This window comes from Sus scrofa, chromosome 13 (assembly GCF_054392235.1).
Source record: "Sus scrofa isolate SSC_HxYL_T2T_F1_AM1 chromosome 13, Sscrofa_HxYL_maternal_Yorkshire_Landrace_v2.0, whole genome shotgun sequence".
Lineage (NCBI taxonomy): Eukaryota > Metazoa > Chordata > Mammalia > Artiodactyla > Suidae > Sus > Sus scrofa.
In genome coordinates, this window is record NC_139395.1 from 198056260 (window position 1) to 198073494 (window position 17235).

Below are 17235 nucleotides of genomic sequence, written 5' to 3' on the forward strand. Positions count from 1 at the left end.
ATCTGCTAATCCCAAACTACCAATCAAGTTCTCCCCCATTCTACGTCCTCCTTGATAACCACGAGTCTGTTCTTTATGTCTGTGAGTCTGTTTCTGTTTCATGGATAAGTTAATTTGTGTCATATATTAGATTCCACATATAAGTAATATCATATGGTATTTGTCTTCTCTGTATGACTTCACTTAGGATGATAATCTCTAAGTCCATCCATGTAGCTGCAAATGTCATTATTTCATTCTTTTTTTAAACATCTTTAAAAATTAAAGTATAGTCGATATACAATATTGTTTCAATTTCTGCTGTATAGGAGAATGACCCAGTAATACATACATACATACACATTACTTTTTCTTATATTATCTTCCATCATGGTCTATCCCAAGAGATTAAACATGGTTCCCTATGCTATACAATAGGACCTCACAGCTTATCCATTCTAAATGTAGTAGTTTGCATCTACTACTCCAAACTCTCAGTCCATCTCCCTCCCTCTTCCCCCCCACTCCCACCTTGGCAACCACAAGTCTGTTCTCTATGTCTGTGAGTATGTTTCTGTTTTGTAGGTAGGCTCATTTGTGCCACATTTTAGAGTCCACATAATAGTGATATCATATGGTATTTGTCTTTCTGACTTCATTTAGGATGAGAGTCCATAGTTGCCTCCATGTTATTGCAGATGGCATTATTTCATTCTTTTTGTGGCTGAGTAGTATTCTACTGTATATCTGTACCACATCTTTTTAATCCATTCATCTGTGGATGGACGTTTAGTTGTTTCCATGTTTTGGCTATTGTGAATAGTGCTTCTATTATGGGTGCATGTATCTTTTTGAATTATAGTTTTGTCCAGGTATATGCCTGAGAGTGGGATTGCTGGATCATATGGTAGTTCTATATTTAGTTTTCTGAGGAACCTATATACTGTTTTCCGTAGTGATTGTACTAACTTACATTCCCACCAACTATATAGGAGGATTCCCTTTTCTTCACAGTCTCCCAGCCCTTGTTATTTGTAGATTATTACTGAGGGCCATTCTGAGTGGTGTGAGGGGGTACCTCATTGTAGTTTTGATTTGCATTTCTCTAGTAATTAGTGATGTTGAGCATCTTTTCATGTGCCTTTTGGCCATCCATATATCTCCTTTGGAGAAATGTCCATTTAGGTCTTCGGCCCATTTTTCAGTTGGGTTATTTGCTTTTTTATTGTTGAGTTGTATGAGTTGTTTTTATATTCATTATTTTTATAGCTGAGTAATATATATATATATATATCTCACATCTTCTTTATCTATTAATCTATCTATGAATATTTAGGCTGTTTCCATGTCTTGGCTATTGTGAATAGTGCTGCTAAGGAGCATAGGGCTGTGTGCATCTTTTCAAATTATAGTTTTGTCTGGATATATGCTCTAATGGCTACACCAGTTTACACTCCCACCAACAGTGTAAGAGGGTTCTGTTTTCTCCACAGCTTCCCCAGAATTTGTTGTTTGTAGACTTTTTAATGATGACCATTCTAATGGGTGTGAGGTGGTACCTCACTGTAGTTTTTTGATTTGCATTTCTCTAATAATTAGTGATGATGGGCATCTTTTTATGTGCCTGTTGGCCATCTGTATGTCTTCTTTGGAGAAATGTCCATTTAGATCTTCTTGGCTCAAACTGCTTTAGTAACTGCCTGTATCAATGGCAGTTTGTGACTTTTCTCTGTTCCCTAGACTCTGAGGTGTGGATGGATTTTTTGCCAAGTAAAAAGTGAACAGAGACCTTGCCTTTGGAATATACATTGCTATTTCATTTAGTAGTAAATCATACATGCCTACATTTATATGTAATATTTAATATCCAAAATAAGTTATCTTTTTTCACCAATATATATTACGTATGTCACAATCCTCTTCAAATATAAGGACTGCTTTTTTTTGTCTCAGTTAATGTTTCAACAGGTTGTAAAAACTTTGTTATGGGTTTTATAAAGAAAGTTCTTTCAGTTCTTTCATAGAAGGTTAGAGTAACCTGTTTATACAAACCTATTTTTAAAATAGTTTAACTGAATTACAGAACTATATACTAAGTATTCAGCTGCTAGCAGACTTTAAAGTTTCTAGTTCTCAAAATATTCACAGTGAATTAGCAACAAAAAAGATGTAATGTTGATTGCAAAGCAACATTAAAGACCTCTGATTAATTACAAGCTCTACTTATAGCTGCAATATAATTTCTGTCACAATGTACTTAGTGACAGACCTTAAATGACACAGGTCATCATTTGAAATTATGGCAGGAAATACTTTTTTTTAGGACAGGAATGACAGTTACATGGATGAAACTTGTCCTGCTCCAAACCCTTTATTATTTTATCTAATTAAGGGCTCCAGATTTCAGGTGGGGACTAAGGAGAAAAACTGTAGCAGAAATGAATTGAAAGAGTGTTAGAGGTTATGCTGAATGTGGAAATTTCAATAATGTGGAATTTGATATTTGTAAGTTATTTCAATGAGAATAAATTTACAGTTATAAAGATGGCACCAATCTGGTGCATGCCTAGTAACAATTCTGCAGGTATTTTCTTAAGAGACAAAGAAATGTTTACCTAAGGTTAAAAAATCAGGAAAGAAAATCCATGTGTAGGGAAAAAAAATCATTACTTATTGTCCAGACAAGTACATGAATGTAACCTTGTAAATGGAATTCCAGCTTCTGTATATCAAAAGAGTCATAGCCTGCCACCTCCCTGAGGGTGGAAAGCCTCTTACACCAGATACACTTATACGAAAGTTTTATTTTATTTTATTTTATTTTATTTTATTTTATTTTATTTTATTTTTTTGTCTTTTTGCCATTTCTTGGGCCACTCCCGCAGCATATGGAGGTTCCCAGGCTAGGGGTCTAATCGGAGCTGTAGCTGCCAGCCTACGCCAGAGCCACAGCAATGCAGGATCTGAGCTACGTCTGCGACCTACACCACAGCTCACGGCAACACTGGATCCTTAACCCACTGAGCAAGGGCAGGGACCGAACCCGCAACCTCATGGTTCCTAGTCGGATTCGTTAACCAGTGCACCACAATGGGAATTCCCACAAAAGTTTTATTTTTACATTTAGTGGTCTTTTAATTTCAAACTATATTAGAGTTCATTATAATGGCATTTTAAAGTGTTAATATCCCCATGTATTTTGATGTCTCATTTATTATTAAATTTTGTATATTGACCTATAAAGGCTAAGCCTTTGGAAGACTTCTTATCAGTGTATAACCTCTTCAGTAACAATAACATTAGATAAGGAATTACTTTTGGGAAGGGAACTATTACAAACCATCTCAGTGCAGCTTTGTGACACATCTCATTTACTGCGACTTTGGTCTCTGTTGATAATGAAGTATCTATTATTAATACCACGCCATTGGAACAATTTTTTGAAATAGACAAAACATTAGTGACTTTGATCTGGACTACAAGGTTATTTCCAGCCTAAAGGTTTTTAAAGTAAAATTAAGGTGAAAATCTGAGAGTAATGCCAAGCAACCAGTTTAAAAAATGACATCCATAAGGTGAATAAAAAATTCAGGAGCAGGTGAAATTGGTTGCATTTTGAATTGGTTTCAGATTGTAGTTTTACCTTAATAAATGCATCAATAGGAGTCTTCTTGAATGATTATCTTTAATCATAATCCATCTTTTGCATCTGTAATATATGGCATGGCATGAAGGCTTTTTGTACTTCCAATGATTGTATTAAATTGATTTAAACTTTCAGGAAGACTCTATGACTTTTTTCTTCTTTAAATTATTCACCTTAAACCAGAAACATTTTCTTTCCCATTTTCTTTATCTTTTTACCACATGAACTCTAATGCTTATTCAAGCAGCATTATTTACCAAAATTAAAAAGTGTAATATTCACATTATGACTTCAACTCATTCCTTCCTAAATCTGTATTTTTTTATTTAGAAAAAAAATGTCTAAAGATAAAAATAGGTCTTTATCTGAGGATGTATTTGACTTGGTTTACCTCCTAAATTCAGACACTCCCAATACATAATGTATTTATCAGTGGTTGTCATCTTTGATTATTTAATTCACTCATATAACACATCATATACTGTATTATTTGCAGATTATGTGTAGATTAAACATCTTGATGCAGTTTATTGAGGTGATAACCTGCATTTTTAAAGAATAAGGAATTAAAAATAAATTTCATATATTTAACAGAATCTCACTGTTTTCTTATGATAAAATTTTAATTTCATATCACTTAAACATAGAGTTAAACTGATATATGAATCAAAATGTTGGGGAAAAAATACTCAGAGTATTTCAGTGCCTGAAACAAACAAATATAACTGATTACTGCTCAGTGAATTGCTGGGCTATTGATGATCATAATGGCTGATGGAATTGATTATACAGAAAATAGCCACTCTTTTCCAAATGATTGAGTGATGAGAAAGCTCTCATTTGCCAGTCAGCCTTTATGGAATCATCCCTGGAAAGAAATCTTAAATGGCTGTGTGCATGCCTATTAGAATAATGAGAAATAATTACTAAATAACTTCCATCTTAGACAAGTCATTTGCCACATGAGCAAAGCTTAATAGCACAGATTGTAAGCAGTTATCATTTCATTGTTGGAGTGCTCTTCAAACTAAGAATTTCTGAGTTGGACTCTTCTACCTTGCTTGTGTTTGCTGTTCTGAAGAACATTAAGTAGTCTTTATTTATGTAAGTTTCTTTTTAAGATATTTAAAAAGTAGGAATGTATATGAGATAATAACGTACATATTGAAGCATTGCTGTTATCTACTCTTTAGTAGATGAAACAGAAACAGATGTGTTTTCCCCTTTCAAAATTATAAATTTTTATTTCACTTGACTAATTGCTTCAAGCACCTAAGGAGGAAAAGAAAATGCCTAGTTTGTGGTGGGATAAACTTTTTCAAACAGCATTGAAAGTTTCCCCTGAAATTTCTTTCTTCCTCTTTTTCTTCCACGTTCTGTTAGTAGAATTTTCAGTGTTTATTGTCTAAGGATAAAAAAGAACGCAGAGAAATAATTATTCTACTCCTGCTTAAGAAAAGAATGTGGAAGCCTTCATGATGACTTAAGAGAAAGGCTTTCTATTCAAAGTCTAGGTTAAAAATACTGTTGATTGTGGGGCAGGAGAAGAGGAGAAGAGATTTGAAGAGCCTTAAAGAAAGAATGGAGAATTGATGCATCTACTGGGACCAAGAGAGAATGGAGAGCTGAGGCATTTGCAGGGACCAGGGGCTGAGTGTATGTGTGTATGTGTTTTTAACAAGCCTTCATTCCTACCCATTTCTATGCTCTCTTCATGGCAGTGGGCTTAACAAGTCAGGGACTACTCTTCCCAGCATCCTTTACCAGCACTGTTCAGCTTCTGACTGTCCCATAAAGAGACATTAGTGTGAGACTTGGAAAGCAGAAATGAAGCCAAAGTCATATCATTGCTCCTTTACCTGTAGTAGGCAAATGTGTGGGTTTGACAGATGGGAGGTTTTCAGTGGCCTCTGGTTGTCCCTCCTGGTGCTATAAGCAGTTCTGATCATAGGTTTAGGTTACCTCCAAGTCCTGAAGTGTTCAACCCCTTGAAAGCCAGTCAACCGGAGAGTTTATGCCACTTTTTTTTCCCCCCAGCTGCACTCTTGTAGCCTTTCCAGGAGTTTTGCAAATAACAAATCCATTGTTTTTGATTCCTTCTTGATCAAAATATCTGAAGTGTTTTCTTTTTTCCTGATGACACCTTGACTGACACCCTTTATGTATACATTCAGTTTTCTCTTGCAGATTCTCTAATGTAAATGGACACATATATCCTAATAATTTTCCTGAGCCCATTATTTCATCTAGTCAGCGCTTTAAGATAATGTCTACCAAAATCTGGCCCAATTTTGATTTCCTCATTTACAACACGCCAGGCCTCAGTCAGGTCTCTGTCTTCAGTAATCTGCCAAATGAGTTTATCCATACAGGTTGCACCTGCTTATCCCAAATCATACACATTCCTCTTCAATGGTTACTCTCTTTTTTTTCCCAACTAGGCATGGCCACATCCACCTTAAGATTTAGCGAAGACTCCCTTCTCCCTTTTCCTTATTAAGCTTTCCTTGATTCACTCTGACTCGAGTGAGCTTACGTGCCTTTGAACTTTTTTATATTTTCCCTTGGTGGTTTACTTTTTTTTTTTTTTTTTTTTTAGGTACATGAGTTAAAGCTAAATTTAATCTTGAGCTGATGAGGAAAGACATCATGGATCATTTTATACTCCAAGCCCTGATGCAAAGCCCTGCTCATTAAGGCCCATGTCCTAAAGGTAGGCAAGAATCCTTCCACAGCATCTCTGACAGATCACCATTCAGCTGCCAGTCATGGAAGGCCAGTCTCATGAGCTGATGAAGCTGTTATGAAGTTCTCTTTTTTTTTTTAAAGGCCGAGCCTGTGGTGTATGAATCAGAGCTGTAGCTGCTGGTCTTTGCCACAGTCAGAGCAGTGCCACATCTGAGCTGTGTCTGCTACCTAAAGCACAGCTCAATCCTGGATTCTTAACCCACTGAGTGAGGCCAGGGATCAAACCTGCATCCTCATGTATACTAGTCAGGTTTGTTACTTCTGAGTCACAATAGGAACTCCAGGAGTTTCTGTCTTATGGTGTGCATAAATACATCTACTCACAACTACAAGGTTTGTTTTCTTTAGCTACCCTGAGTAAGTCTAGACATCTCGTTTGTGTTATACTTTGTACAATTTAACATCATTTTTAAGGCCCTGAATGATCTGTCCAACTTTTTATTGTATTCCTTCAAAGAAATCTTTATGTAGTGACTAATTAAGCACAGAAACACTAACACACATAGGTGAAACAGATGCTTCAGAAAACAAAATTTACCTTATTACATGTATTATTTTATCATTTTATCCAACATAATCAATTTGTTTATAAAAACATAGATGTTGACTTGATAAGTTGAATTCAACACCAACTATTATTGCAAAACACTGATCTTGGACCTTATTTCCATTTTGATCTTATCTGACACAATAGTTCTTCCTGCATCAGCAAAACTGGCCTTTTCTCTGTTTTATGAATGGGCCAAAGTACTTCCTATGTTAGGAACTTTATACATGGTCTCTTTAATAGCATCACTTCTTAACCCTTGTTATTCTGACTTAGATAACCCTAGATCTGGTTCAGTTCCTTCATCTTGTACATAAGAAAACTGAGGCATAGAGAGACTAATTAAATAATTCCGTATTTATTTGTGCTAAACAAATATATATTACAATTTGATGATCTTTGTGCTGCTAAGCTAGGTCGTATGGGTAATATGAAAATAGCATTCCCTTTTCTCCGAACACACAAACTCCCACCTCCCAGTTATCCTCATGGCTAACTTCTTCAAGTTTCTGCTCAGATGTTGACTTTGAAATAGGGCCTATCCTGACCATTCTAAACATCAACACTTCTTCCTCAGCTCTGGCACTCACTATTTCCTTTATTCTGTGCGGGGAGCCGAGAAAATGCAGGGACTCAAAAAAAGGACCTTGCCTGATGGCAGAAAAACCTGAAGGCACGTTCTCAACCAAGAAAGGGAGCCCACCCGAACGGTACAAGCCGAAGGTGGGCTTTTGGTCAGGAAAAAAGCTCACCTGAACGGTGCATGCTGAAGGTGGGCCTCTGGTCAGGATGAAAGCCTGCCTGCATGGTACAAGCTGAGGGCAGGCCTCAGGTACACAGCTCTCACTTTGATGTTGATGGGGAAGAATTAAGGCTTTCTTGGGAAAGCAATTTCCATGTTTGCACTGAAGAACATGGATTGGTTCTCGGGTGACCTAGTCTTTCCTGCTGTTTTATTTGTTACTCAGTTTTTCTCAGTCTTTCCTGATTATTTACTTATTATTCTTATTTCCCATTCTTATTGTCCTATGGTGATTTGTGACTTAACAAAATTACAACAATAGTATAATAAAAATTTCATCCTGAAGGACTTTTCCCCTATTTAAATCCAACTTAGTTAAAACATAGTGTTTATCTATTAACTATAGTAACTTTAGAGTTAGGATTTTAATGAGGTCCATAGAAGTTAGCCATATCTTATCCAAAAGACCTAGCTGTGAGTTTTGTCTTTGTTTTTAAAAGCTTTTTAGTGATAGCTAGTTTAATTAAGTTGGTTTATGTTTACTCACACTATTTCCCTGCCATAACGCTTTGAAGATAAACACCAGTCTACAAACTAAGTTTGTAAATGCTAAATTCTTGTGTTTTATGGCCTCTTCAAAGTACTCACTAAGTTTAGTTAAGATAGAGATCTTAAAACAGAATGCATAGCTGCTATACCATGTAATAGTCAACCAATGTACTTTTAACACTGTGATGTAATCTGTAGTGAAAAACTGTCTATGTAATCAACCACTGTTGCCAATAAAGTTTGAGCAGTCCAGCGCCCTGAATGAAGGGACAAAGAGGCTGTCTCCGTAATTGTACATTCGCTGACACGTGTCCCTCTCCGATTGGGAAGTGCATGCTCCCTGGCCGCCGGAGCTGGCCTCTGGCAATTCTGCTCTACTTTTAATTTTTTTCCCCCACATCACTTATCATGGTTTAACATAATAAATTTACTTCTATATTACATTCACCTTTTATTTCTGTATCTGCTGCAAGAATACAGTTTCCATGAGAGCTGGAGTATTTGCTTTCATTGATGTGTCGCAAAATTTTAGAGCTTGGAGCAGAGGGAGTAGGCACTCTGTTAGTCATCGTTAAATGAGTGAATGAAGGCAAACATCCATTTTGTCAAAAGTCACAGCTAGTTCTTGGAAGGTTAGAAAAAAAGCTGTATCGGCTGATTCTTATTTCAGATTTTTTTTTTCCTTTGAATCCCACTGACACATTATTTTTCAAGCCAAACTTACATTCCTATGTTTATACCATGTGAGTCTTATTCAAAAGACATTTTAGGTATTGAATAAATAGAAATTTCTTCCACTGGTGATACCCAGGATGAAATAAGTATGGGGAAATAATAGACTCTTGGAGGTGATTTAAATATTTGGATTACTGCAATGAAGCATGACTGACCTCTATGTGTAAATACTCTTTCATATATTACCTCATAGATTTGTTCACTTGCTGAGAGCTCTGATTTATTTACTCTGCTTCCAGCTGGTTCCTTGCAGTAGGCCCTGGGAAGGGCTAATCATCCCCACTACACCCTCCTTCCCATCTTCAACTGTGCTCTAAGCATCTGCTGTTGATCTGTGCTTCGTCTTCCATAGGTGCTCATCTATTCTTCCTACAGTGTTCAGAGCTGCTAGTTCTGAGGTTAATTGGCAAATCACTGAAGGAATCACCTTACAAAAAATAGTCACTCATTTCTCCTAACACAAAGTATCTTCCTAAATATACTTTCATTTGTTTCTCTGAATATTATAAATCTTACAAACCCAAGAAACCATAATGTTAAATTCCTATGCAGTATCAGCTCCAATCCAAACCAGACTTTACAAACCTCTTCCTGTAATCCCATCAGTGGCACCATGATATCTAATGTATTATTCAGACTTTTTCCTGAGTCCCCAAAGGTAGTCATATGCCAAGTTTGATAGAGTCACTATCTATAATGAATTTGTTTTTTACATTTTTGTTCCCATTCATACTGTTCTACTTGAACTTTTATTATTTTTTAGCTTAGGCTAGTTTTAGCCTCCCAAAGGTCCCAGAACCTCAAACCTACCCTGTGTTCCCTTCATCTTTTAGCCTGCTTCCAGATTGGACAAACTAAAGCACTGTTATGATCATACCACTTAGATACATATGGTCTATTCATTAGAATAAAACTATAGGGACAATTTTTAAAATTCCCTACCATTATACCTCTAACTACTGAAGAAAGTGGAGAAAAATTCTCAAGAGAATGCAATGGCCGGCTCCACACATAAAATGTCTTTGGTATTTCATATTTTGTATTAAAATTGTTAAAAGTCATTATATTGCAATAGCATTTTAAATTATTTATTTATTATTATTATTTATTTTAAATTATTACCATGACATTGCTAACCTTGATGCTCCAGGAGTATATTCCAAGGAGTATGTGAACATCTTGCAAATTGGCTGCATATCCCCATGGTTTCCCACAAACTCCGGTTTGGAAGCATAGCCTTCCGCAACATGGCCCTAACTTATTTCACCAAACTTGTCTCTCACCATCACTTTCCGTAGTCCCTCCTCCAGCTGATGGGTGACTTGATGTTCCTTTTTCAATTATTTTGTTCATTCTGTCCTTACTGTTGCCTATTTCTTTTCCCTGTTATACTCTCATCTCCTTAGCTTTATCTTCCATTTATTTCTATCATTTAAAAATATATAGATACCTTTGGTTTCATCAGATTCATTATATCCTTGTTCCATTATACACTTTAAAACTTTGTTAGAAGTTAAGTTTCTCTTTTTGTTCATATTTCTGAATGAGAGCAGAGAATATTTTCTTACATTTAATACTGCCTTAAATTATGTTAGTCGTGGAATCATTTATGTTATAAACTTTTCTCTAACCATTTGTGTTTGTCATGGCATCTGAAATATAAAAGCACCACTGGAATTTTTAATTTTTTTATTTTATAAAATTTAACACAAATTTATTTTATAATTTGCCCTATCTCTATCAAACTATAATTTTTTTCTAGATTATTAAATAATTTTTAATTTCTACTCCAAGGCTACAGATTAAACCTATGTGAAACATATCCTTTCTTTCTGGGATTCCATTAAAATTATGATAAACATATAAGAAGCTTTTAAGTTTACAACAGTAAGTAGAATAAGAGGAAGGCTAGCAAGATATTTCTTTTTTATTAAAATAGAGTTTTACAGTGTTGTGTCAATTTGTGCTATACAGCAAAGTGATTTAGTTTTATATATATATATGTGCACACATTCTTTTCATATCCTTTTCCACCATGGTCTATCCTAGGAGATTGGATATACTTCTCTGTGCTATATAGTAGGTCCTTGTTTCCTATCCATTCTAAATGTCCTAACAGTTTGCATCTACTACCCTCAAACTCCCAGGCCCTCTCACTCTCCATTCCCTCCCCCTTGGCAACCACAGGTCTGTTCTCCATGTCCATAAATCTGTTTCTGCTTCATAGAGAGGTTCATTTGTGCCATAGTTTATATTCCATATATAAGTAATATATGGTATTTGTCTTTCTCTTTTTGAATTACTTCACTTAGTATGAGAATCTCCAGTTGTATCCATGTTGCTATAAAGAGGAAAATTATCAGGATATTTAAACACATTGACTGCAATTAGAAATCAGATGGATGAATTTATCTTAATGAGCTAGAGTACAGGAAGTTTACAATGTAAATATTTATGGAAAGTTCTGCAGTGGAAGAGGGTTGCAGATGAAGTGATTGTAAGATAAAAAAAATGACACTAGTCCTACACCAAGACTAAATAATGAAATACTTAACTAATGATACAACAAAGATGATGACCAATCAGAATGGACAGTTAAACATTAGATAATGACACCATCAGTGTAAACAGACTAATTATAACCTCTGCTTGCCTATAAATGTGACAGTTTACATCACTTACAACTTGAATTGATTATTAAACTCAAAAATCATCCCAAGGGGGATAAAGGAATTTCAGGCAATAGACCATAACTTCAAAAAAAGTGTGTATAGTTAAGAACTTCTAAACACTTGAAAGGATATTATATCCCTAACATAAGAACTGTGTGGAAATGACAGACGCAAAAGGCTTTGAAATAAAGTGGAGAAAGTCTATCACAGGGAAAATGAAAAAGGGGGAAAGAAAATATGACAAGGAAGATAAAAGATAAAGAGTATCAATTCAGGAGTTTAAAAAACCATTGAAGACCAAGGCATATTATAATATATTAAAAAAAATGTATACTATAATTCTTGGGACTAAGAAGGGACATAACATTTCTATTTTTTTGAAGACCTGCTAATACTAAGCATGATGGAAAGATGAAAAGAATTCTGGATATATTGTTGTGAAATTTCAAAAGAGAAAGATAAAGAGATAATCCTAAATGTTTCCAAAAGTCACCAATAAGTGGTCAAAATTATCTTGAATCAGAACTCTTACCAGTAATGCTGGCTGCTGGAAGACAAGGAAGCAATAATTGCGAAGTTCAAATGGAAAATGTTTTCAACCCAAAAACATCTGTATTCATCAAACTATTAAATACATAGACATGTATTTCATGTGCTTCAGAAAACTTAATTCTTCCTATCATTTATTTGATAGATACTTTGGAATATGCTTAAAGTGAGGGCATAAATTAAGAAAGATGCATGTGATCCAGGACTTTAATTTAGATCCAACACTGAAGAGCAATGATAGGAAATCGTCATATGATTTCAGATGAGTTTTCAGTGACGAGAGAAGGTTTTACTTGATTGGGACAGGAGAATGGAGAACTCCAGGATGTAGCCATATGGAGATGTGCATTGCACAGATTCAGTACTCATGCTAGACTGTGGATAAACCAAGGACATGAAAAAGGCAGAGAATAAAAGAAAATAATAGGAGTGCCTGTCATGGCTAAGCAGTTAACGAACCCAACTGGCATGCAAATGGATGCAGGTTCAATCCCTGGCCTTGCTCAGTGGGTGAAGGATCCAGGGTTGCAGTGAGCTGTGGTGTAGGTTGCAGACATGGCTCAGATTACATGTTGCTGTGGCTGTGGTGTAGGCCAGTGGCTATAGCTCTTATTTGACCCCTAGCCTGGGAACTTCTGTATGCCATGGGTGCAGCCCTAAAAAAAGACAAAAAAAAATAAAAGAAAATAATAAAGACAATTATAGATTCCAGGAAAAGTTAAAAAATGTTGATATAAGAGAGGGCAGTAATTGCATCCTATGTAAACATAAGTGAAAAATATTTATGTGGTCTGAATAATGTAAGTGCTGTTTTTTATTACTCAATGAATTTATTACATTTATAGTTGTACAATGATTATCACAACCCAATTTTATATTCTATCCCAAACTCCCAGCATGTCCCCACCCCCCAACCTCTCTCTTTGGAAAGCATAAGTTTTTCAAAGTCTATGAGTCAGAATCTGTTCTGCAAAGAAGTTCATTGTGTCCTTTTTTCAGATTCCACATGTAAGTGATGGCATTTGATGGTGGTGTCTCATTTTCTGACTGACTTCACTTAGCATGGTAATTTCTAGGTCCATCCATGTTGCTAAAAATGCTGGTATTCTGTTCCTTTTAATGGCTGAGTAATAGTTCATGTGTATCTGTACCACCTCTTCTTTATCCACTCCTCTGTCAATGGACATTTAGGTTGTTTCCATGTCTTGGCTATTGTATATAGTGCTGCAATGGACACTGGAGTCCACGTTTCTTTTTGTGTCATGGCTTTCTCTGAACAGATGTGCAGGAGTTGGATTGCTGGATCAAATGGTAGTTCTAATTTAGTTTTCTGGGGAATCTCCACACTGTTTTCCACAGTGGTTGCACCAATTTACATTCCCACCAACAGTGTAAGAGGGTTCCTTTTTCTCCACACCCTCTCTAGCACTTATTGTTTATAAACTTTTTGATGACGGCCATTCTGGCTGGTATAAAGTGGTACCTCATAGTGTTTTTGATTTGAATTTCTCTAATAATGAGTCATGTTGAACATCTTTTCATGTGTTTTTTGGCATCAATATGTCTTCTTTGGAGAATTGTCTGTTTAAATATGCCCATTTTTTGATGGTTTATTTTTATTTTTTTGGTATTGAGCTGTAGAAGGTGTTTATAAATTTTGGAGATTAATCCATTGTCAGTCGATTCATTTGCAAATATTTTCTCCCATTCTGTGGGTTATTTTTTCGTTTTGTTTTGGGTTTCCTTTGCTGTGCAAAAACTTTTAAGTTTAATGAAGTGCGATTTTTTATTTCTGTTTTTGCTGTCATTACTCTAAGAGGTGGATCTGAGGAGATGTTGCTGTCATTTATATCAGAGAGTGTTTGGCTTATGTTTTCCTCTAAGAGTTTTATAGTGTCTGATCTTATATCCAGGTCTTTGATCCATTTCGAGTTTATTTTTGTGTAGGGTGTTAGGAAGTGTTCTAATTTCATTCTTTTACATGTGGCTGTCCAGGTTTCCCAGCACCATTTACTAAACAGGCTGTCTTTTCTCCATGGTATATTTTGCCTCCTTTGCCATAGATGAGTTGACTGTAGGTGCATGGGTTTAATTCTGGGCTTTTCATCCTGTTCCACCGATCTATATCTCTGTCCTTGAGCCAGTACCATATGGTTTTGAAGACTGTAGCTTTGCAGTATCATCTCAAGTCAGGGAGCCTGATGCCTCTGGCTCCATTTCTCCTTTTTAGGATGTCTTTGGCTATTCTGGGTCTTTTGTGCTTCCAAACATACTTTAAAATATTGGGTTTGAGTTCTGTGAAAACTGTCCTTGGTAATTTGATAGGGACTGCATTGAATCTGTAGATTGCCTTGGGTAGTATAGTCATTTTGATAATTTTGACTCCTCCAAACCAAGAGCATAGTATGTCTTTCCATCGGCTTGTGGCGTCTTTGATTTCTTTCATCACTGTCAAATAGTTTTCAGAGTACAGGTCTTTTGTCTTTTTAGGTAGGTTTACTCCTAGGTATTTTATTCTTTTGGATGTGATGGTAAATGGGATTTCTTCCCTAATTTCGCTCTGTGATCTTTCATTGTTAGTATATAGAAATGCAGTTGATTTCTGTGTATTAATTTTGTGTCCTGCGACTTTGCCAAATTCATGGATGAGCTCTAACAGTTTTCTGGTAGCGTCTTCAGGATTCTCTAGGTATAGATCATGTCATCTGCAAAAAGGGATAGTTTTACTTCTTCCTTTCCAATTTGGATTCCTTTCATTTCTTTTACTTCTCTGATTGCCATGGCCAGGACTTCCAAAACTATGTTGAAGAGTAGTGGTGAGAGCAGACATCCTCGTCTTGTTCCTGACCTCAGTGGGAATTCTTTCAGCTTTTCACCATTGACAATGGTGTTAGCTTTGGGTTTGTCATATATGGCTTTTCTTATGTTGAGGTAGGTTCCCTCTGTGCCCACTTTCTGAAGGGTTTTTTTTTTTTTTATCAGAAATGGGTGCTGGATTTTGTCAAAGGCTTTTTCTGCATCTATGGAGAGGATCATATGGTTTTTTCTTCTTCAGTTTGTTAATGTGGTGTATCACACTGATGGATTTGCAGATATTGAAGAATCCTTGCATCCCTGGGATAAATCCCACTTGATCATGATGTACAATCTTTTTAATGTAATGTTGGATGCAGATTGCTAGTAGTTTGTTGAGGATTTTTGCATCTATGCTCATTAATGAAATTGGCCTGTAATTTTCTTTTTGTGGTGTCTTTGTGTGATTTTGGTATCAGGGTGATGGTGGCCTGATAGAATGAGTTTGGGTGTGTCCCTTCCTCTGCAGTTTTTTGGAATAGTTTCAGAAGGATAGGTGTTAGCTCTTCTCTAAATGTTTGAAAGAATTCGCCTGTGAAGCCATCTGGTCCTGGACTTTTGTTTGTGGGAAGTTTTTTAATCGTAGTTTCAATTTCAGTCCTTGTGATTGGTCCATTCATCTTTTCTATTTCATCTTGGTTTAGTCTTGGAAGATTGTAAATTGGGTTTTCCGCTTGCTTTATTCGCATATAGTTGCATATAGTAGTCTCTTATGATCCTTTGTATTTCTGTGATGTCCATTGCTTCTTATCCTTTTTTATTTCTAATTTTATTGATTTGAGTCCTCTCTCTTTTTTTCTTGATAAGTCTGGCTAGGGGTTTATCAATTCTGTTGATCTTTTCAAAGAACCAGCTTTTCATTTCGTTGATCTTTTCTATGGTTTTATTCATTTCTGTTTCATTGATTTCTGCTCTGACCTTTATGATTTCTTTCCTTCTACTAACTTTAGGTCTTGTCCGTTCTTCTCCCTCTAGCTGCTTTAGTGTAAGTTAGCTTGTTTATTTGAGCTTTTCTTTTTTCCTGAGGTGGGCTTTCGTATTGCTATAAACTTTCGTCTTAGAATGGCTTTTGCTGTATCCCATAGGTTTTGGAGTGTAATTTCCTTCTAGATATTTTTTTCATTTCCTCTTTGATTTCTTCAGTGATCCATTGGTTGTTTAGTAGCATGTTGTTGAGTCTGCACCTGTTTGTGTTTTTTGCAGTTTTTTTTCTTGTTGTTGATTTCCAGTCATATAGCATTGTGGTTGGAAAAGATGCTTGATGTGATTTGCATTTTCTTAAAGTTACTGAGGCTTGATTTGTAGCCCAGGATGTGGTCAATCTTAGAGAATGTTCCATGTGAACTTGAGGAGAATGTGTTTTATGGTGCTTTTGGATGGAATGTCCTATAAATATCTATTAAGTCCATCTGGTCTAATGCTTCCTTTAGGGCCTGTGTTTCCTTATTGATTTTCTGCATGTATGATCTGTCCATTGCTATAAGTGGGGTGTTAAAGTCCCCCACTACGATTGTGTTATTGTCGATTTGTCCTTTTAAGGTTGTTAGCGGTTGCCTTATATATTGTGGTGAACCTATGTTGGGTGTGTAGATATTTAAATTGTTATATCTTCTTCATGGATTGATCCTTTGATCATTAGGTAGTGCCCTTCCTTGTCTCTTAAGATATTCTTCATTTCAAGTTCTATTTTGTCTGATCTGATTATTGCTACTCCAGCTTTCTTTTGATTCCCGTTTGCATGGAATATTTTCTTCTATCCTCTCACTTTCAATTTGTATGTGTCCCTAAAAGTGAAGTTGGTCTCTTGAAGACAGCACATATATGGGTCTTATTTTTTATCCATTCAGCCAGTCTATGCCTTTTGGTTGGGTTGTTTAGTCCATTAACATTTAAGGTAATTTTTCATATGTATGTTCTTATTGCCACTTTATTAATAGCTTTGGATTTGTTTTTGTTGCTCTTTTTTTCTTCCCTTCTTTTCTTGTTCTCTCCTCTTGTGGTGTGATGACTATCTTAAGTGATTTGAGTTGATTTTTCTTATTTGTTTGTGTATCAGTTGTAGATTTTTGGTTTGCAGTTACTCTAAAGTTTTATATGTGAGTCTACATATATATACGAGATTGTTTTAAGTTGTTGGTTTCTTAATTGCAAGTTCATCTCCAGTGTCCTGCATTTGAACCCTCCTCTTCTCATGATTTCTGGTTTCAGTGGCATA

General features: G+C 35.8%; 1 protein-coding gene across 13 annotated transcripts in view; it reads left to right on the forward strand.

Annotated features, from left to right (window-relative positions):
• CHODL (chondrolectin) overlaps nucleotides 1-17235 on the forward strand; it is a 414807-nt gene that overhangs the window by 215166 nt on the left and 182406 nt on the right. For 9 of the 13 annotated variants that reach the window (XM_084991742.1, XM_084991743.1, XM_084991749.1 and 6 more), the window contains one exon: nucleotides 6225-6338. The exons of the other annotated variants lie outside the window; for them this stretch is intronic. The gene's annotated coding sequence lies outside the window, so the exon portion shown is untranslated. The remainder of the gene's footprint in view (nucleotides 1-6224; nucleotides 6339-17235) is intronic. 13 annotated transcript variants of the gene reach the window in all.